Consider the following 6,000-nt stretch of genomic DNA (forward strand, 5'->3'; position numbering starts at 1 on the left):
CACCCAAAGAACAAATAATCCAATCAAGAAATGGGCAGAAGACATGAAGAGACATTTTTCCAAAGAAGACATCCAAATGGCCAACAGACACATGAAAAAGTGCTCAACATTGCTCGGCATCAGGGAAATCCAAATCAAAACCTCCATGAGATACCACCTCACACCAGTCAGAATGGCTAAAATTAACAAGTCAGGAAACGACAGATGCTGGCGGGGATGTGGAGAAAGGGGAACCCTCGTACACTGTTGGTGGGAATGCAAGTTGGTGCAACCACTCTGGAAAACAATATGGACGTTCCTCAAACAGTTGAAAATAGAGCTACCATACGATCCAGCAATTGCACTACTGGGTATTTACCACAAAGATACAAATGTAGGGATCCGAAGGGGTAAGTGCACCCCAGTGTTTATAGCAGCAATGTCCACAATCGCCAAACTGTGGAAAGAGCCAAGATGTCCATCGACAGATGAACGGATAAAGAAGAAGTGGTATATATACCCAATGGAATATTATGCAGCCATCAAAAGGAATCAGATCTTGCCATTTGCAATGACGTGGGTGGAACTGGAGGGTGTTATGCTGAGTGAAATAAGTCAATCAGAGAAATACATGTATCATGTGACCTCACTGATATGAGGAATTCTTAATCTCAGGAAACAAACTGAGTGTTGCTGAGTGGTGGGGTGTGGAAGGGATGGGGTGGCTGGGTGATAGATATTGGGGAGGGTATGTGCTATGGTGAGCGCTGTGAATTGTGCAAGACTGTTGAAACACAGATCTGTACTTCTGAAACAAATAATGCAAGATATGTTAAGAAAAAGAAAAAGAAGAAGATAGCAGGAGGGGAAGAATGAAGGGGAGTAAGTCGGAGGGGGAGAGGAACCATGAGAGACGATGGACTCTGAAAAACAAACTGAGGGTTCTAGAGGGGAGGAGGTGGGGGGATGGGTTAGCCTGGTGATGGGTATTAAAGAGGGCACATTCTGCGTGGAGCACTGGGTGTTATGCACAAACAATGAATCATGGAACACTACATCAAGAACTAATGATGTAATGTATGGTGATTAACCTAACAATAAAAAATTTAAAAAAATTTAAGCAAATAATGATGTAAAACGCAAAGAGAACTGATGAATCCATCAAGCACAAGTTTTGGTCCCTGGGAGACTGCACCACACCTCCCCTGACCCAGCCCCTCTCTGCCAGCTGACCAGTTCCCATTCCCTCCTCCAGCCTCCAGCATCTCCACAACCTCCTCACTAGAGCCTGATTCCTCCTTCTTTGAGAGGTTCAATGACATCAAAAGAGAATCCCTCAAGCTTTGACACCCACCTTGGGCTATTAGATTATTTGAAGTTGGATAAAAAACAATGTACTCTACTCCATTTATTTATGCCATCTTTTTTATTTATACCTGAATTGTGCAGATATTAACCTCTAAGTTTCTGACTGTAAATTCCTTCTCAATATTTGTTTTTATTTTGTGGATTCATATGCTCTATTACTGAATTATTTTCAATTACATTTTTACAAATTATAGAACTTATTGGGTATTTATTCTCCCTATTAAGAGCCAGAGATTCATAAAATGTATCATTTTCCATTGCAGGAAGGTGCTGCAAACTTTTGTTGCTATCTGAAAGGGCACATGTTAAAGGAATCAGTAGGATGTGAGGAGTGCACTGACAAAAGTCAGGGATATTGACCAGAGGATAATTCTTGTTGAGTGGTTAGGGGGTGATCTAAGTGAATCCTTAGGGAAGAAGCTTCCAAAGACCGTCAGTCTTCCCCCAGATGTGTGGGTCTACACCACCTCTGAGCTCCCTGTGTGAACACGGAAGGAACTCAATGAGGATGCTTGGGAAGACACATGGACCTTTAACAGGACATCTGTTTTCTTGGGATGAAGCATCTTGTCTCTATGAGGGGGTTATTTCCATACATCTACTCCACATATGTGTCCCCTCTCCTCCTGGTCTTGGACAAAGGCAGGTATGAGGAGAAGGAGAGGACAGAAATAAGGAACAGATTCTCAGGAAGGACTTAGAGGAATGTGGTCCAGGAAAGGGCTCTACATGGGGCAGGTAATTTAAAGGGAAGGGTTCCCTTGCAGAATCCAAAATAAAGGGTGGGATTTCCTCCCTCTCTTCTGAGAATGACAAGTGTAATAGAGTGGGGAGAAATAGATCAATTACCGTGATGTGCAGGAGCTCAAGGTTTTGGGGACGCCCTGGAGAGGAGAGAAGGTGAAGCAAAGAATGGCACGGGGAGGGGGGAGAATCAGTCAGAAAGAAAGGACCCCATCTGCCGGTTTTACCATGGATTCCCCATACAGAATCCCTGCCCTCTACAGAGGAACTGTCTGAGGAAGCTAATAAATGTGGTGGAATGAATGGCTGAGGGTTTGAAGAAGCTGAATGGGCACAGAGAACCTGTGGGAAGATTAGTCCAGTTTTAGCTCAGGCCACTCTCAGCTCAGAGAAGGTCTTGTGAGCTCAAGCACCTGTTGACTGTCACCCACACCATGAGTTCCAGTTTGGGGGAGATCCACCTCCTCACTCCTCTCAGGATACCCCACAGACCTTCTTCTCATCAGAAGAGCCCTTCCCCTCCGGGGTCCCTGACATTTGGTCACCTGGACAGGAGCCTTCCGTGGTGCTGACCTTTCTGCTACTGCTCCTCCTGCCTCCAGAGTGGGAACAGGTGACAGTTCTGGAATCCCACATGGAGTGGGGCTGGGTGGGTGGCAACTCTTGCAGGTGGGTGCAGGGACTCCTCTCTGAGCTGCACATGGGTAGCAGGCGGAGTTCTCACATGGATTGTATGTTGCAAATTAACATGGAACCATGTTTGAAACCAGGACAACATAGCCTCCGGAGGGCTTCTATGGAGCCTGGGCATACTGAGTCTTGCTCATTCTTCCCTTTCATTCTTGAGAATAGAATCAATCATGCAAACATGATGCTGCCATTCCCCATATCCATTCCCCACCTATCTCTGGGTGGGTGATGGTTCTATTCACCGGGTGAAGGAACACACGACCAGCAGTTCCCTGCTGACTGAGAGAGGACATGAATCCATCCAGGTTCTCCATATGGTCAAAAGCGTCATAGTGCAAGAGAATCACACCTGGCTGGGTAGGTCATTGCTCCTTGTCCCACTGGAGCCGGCTCTGGGCCCTGGAGGGGGTGGGCATCAGTGTCCACACTCTTGTTAGGCACACGGCGCGCCCTTGTGGCCAAAGCATCACAACCTGTATTTACATTACACAGCTGGCACTAGAAGGAGGTAACCATCTTCTTTTTTTTTTTCTCAGAAGTTTTCCTCTTTTTTTAAATTTTTTATTGTTATGTTAATCACCATACATTACATCATTAGTTTTTGATGTAGTGTTCCATGATTCGTTGTTTGCGTATAACATCCAGTGCTCCGTTCAGTACATGCCCTCTTTAATACCCATCACCAGGCTAACCCATCCTCCCACCCCCCTCGCCTCTAGAACCCTCAGTTTGTTTTTCAGAGTCCATCATCTCTCATGGTTCGTCTCCCCCTCCGATTTACACCCCTTTATTCTTCCCTTCCTGCTTTCTTCTTCTTCTTCTTCTTCTTCTTAACATATAATGTATTATTTGCTTCAGAGGTACAGATCTGTGATTCAACAGTCTTGCACAATTCACAGCACTCACCGTAGCACATACCCTCCCCAATGTCTATCACCCAGCCACCCCATCCCTCCCACCCCCACCACTCCAGCAACCCTCAGTTTGTTTCCTGAGATTAAGAATTCCTCATATCAGTGAGGTCATATGATACATGTCTTTCTCTGATTGACTTATTTCACTCAGCATAACAACCTCCAGTTCCATCCATGTCGTTGCAAATGGCAAGATCTCATTCCTTTTGATGGCTGCATAATATTCCATTATATATATATATATATATATATATATATATATATATATATATATATATATACACACACACACACACACACCACATCTTCTTTATCCATTCATCTGTCGATGGACATCTTGGGTCTTTCCACAATTTGGCTATTGTGGACATTGCTGCTGTAAACATCGGGGTGCACGTACCCCTTTGGATCCCTACATTTGTATCTTTGGGGTAAATACCCAGTAGTGCAATTGCTGGATCGTATGGTAGCTCTATTCTCAACTTTTTGAGGAACCTCCATACTGTTTTCCAGAGTGGTAACCTGCCTCTGACACCTTCTCTTACACCTGCAGAGGGAAGACTGGGTGTTGGGACCAGGGATTCCCCAGATCTCCTTCCTCCTGTCCTGCTTCATCCACACCAGACCTGCCACTCCCAGTGCATGAACTTCAGAGCAAAAACACTCTGTGTCCCAACCTGATGGGGGATGTCCTTTCTGTGTGTTTTTAGACACATTGTCTAGGGAAGGGCTGCTGTGAGTGACTTTGAGGACAGAAGGGAAGGAGGAGCTCTGACTCCCAGGTGGTGCCCTGGATGGCCCTGGCCCAATAATGGCAGCAGCAGGAGAATCAGAAGCAGAAGCCACAGGCCAAACTCCTCCTCCCAGAAGATGAGAAAGGGGTTCTGCTTCCAATAATCACAGGTCTGGGGTTTTGTGTGAGCCCTGAGACTGTTGTCATAGGAGGGGCTGTGATGAGCAGCCCCATCCTCAGACCACAGCCCAATGATGATCAGGAAGCCAGAGTCACCAGACATGGAGGCAGAGAATGGATCAGGATCTCCAAAGGGTCTAACCATTATAATAGGTGAGGATTTGGGGTTTCATTCATGGGAGCTGTTGGTACCAGGACACATATTTTACACCCCTGATGTGTCATGTCTCAGACAAGCCTCGATTCTGCATGCCTGTCTCAGTCTTGACCTGTCATGAACTCTTCACCCCGTGGTAGCCTGACCCTGGCACAAAGGGATGTCTGCTTAACTTAAGAAAATCATATAATATATTCATGTCAAGGACAGACATTGGAAGCTGAATTTAAGAGAATGGGGACAGATTTTGTAGACAGAGGCCCTAGAATGTGTTTCAGACTCCAGCTTATACCAGCAAACAAAGGAACCAGCTGAGAGCCAAGGTGTAGGGGCTTCACAGGAAACCCTATTGCCAAGGGGACACCAGGTTTTTGTCTCACTTCCCCACAGGCCTGGAGCACTGTGTGAGTATTGAGATTGCTATCATAGGACTGGCAGTAATAATCAGCTTCGTCCTCAGCCTGAAGGCCAGTGATGGTCAGGGTGGCTGAGCTTTCTGACTTGGAACCAGAGAATCGATCAGGGACCCCAGAGTTTCTGCTATCATCATTATAGATGAGGAGAATGGGTGACTTTCCTAGGAGCTGTTGGTACCAGTTCACAGTATATTGGTATTCCTCTCCATAATATTCTGTGTTGGTGGGGATTCCAGTGCAGGAGATGGTGACCCTCTGGCCCAGGGCCCCAGACACGGAGGGCGGCTGAGTCAGCACAGACTGGGCCCAGGATCCTGAAAGAGGGAGAGACACAGAGAGGGTGATGCTTGGGTCTGGATACAAGAGGAGGAAGCAGGACCCCATGTGTCTTCTCAGGGCCCCTTCCCCTGTCCCCACATCCAGTCACCTGTACAGTAAACGAAGAGGCTGAGGAAGAGAGGAGACCAGGCCATGGTGGAGGTCATCACCAATCCTACCTTCTGTGGCCCCACAGCTGAGCAGAGCCTCCCCTCATCTCTCCCTTCCTCTTTTCATCCTCTGAGAGAGGAAGGGCTTGTCTATGCAAATGAGATCCCCAGCTCTCTGACACCTCATTGGTCCTGGGTCAGGTTCCTCTCCCTGAAGATGTCGGGGGGTAGGCAGAGGAAGGACTCTGTGGGGCCAGGGTGTAAGGAGGTCACAGTTCTGAGGCCTGAGCAGAGGGCACAGAAGTGTCAGGTGGTAAGTCTCAGCTCTGATCACCCCTGGCCCCACAGAAACTGGCTTTGATCACCCCCTGGTGTCAGATCCAGACATACC

Source organism: Eumetopias jubatus, unplaced genomic scaffold (assembly GCF_037043125.1).
Source record: "Eumetopias jubatus isolate StellerSeaLion01/CBP00866 unplaced genomic scaffold, mEumJub1_p1.0 scaffold_16, whole genome shotgun sequence".
Taxonomy (NCBI): domain Eukaryota; kingdom Metazoa; phylum Chordata; class Mammalia; order Carnivora; family Otariidae; genus Eumetopias; species Eumetopias jubatus.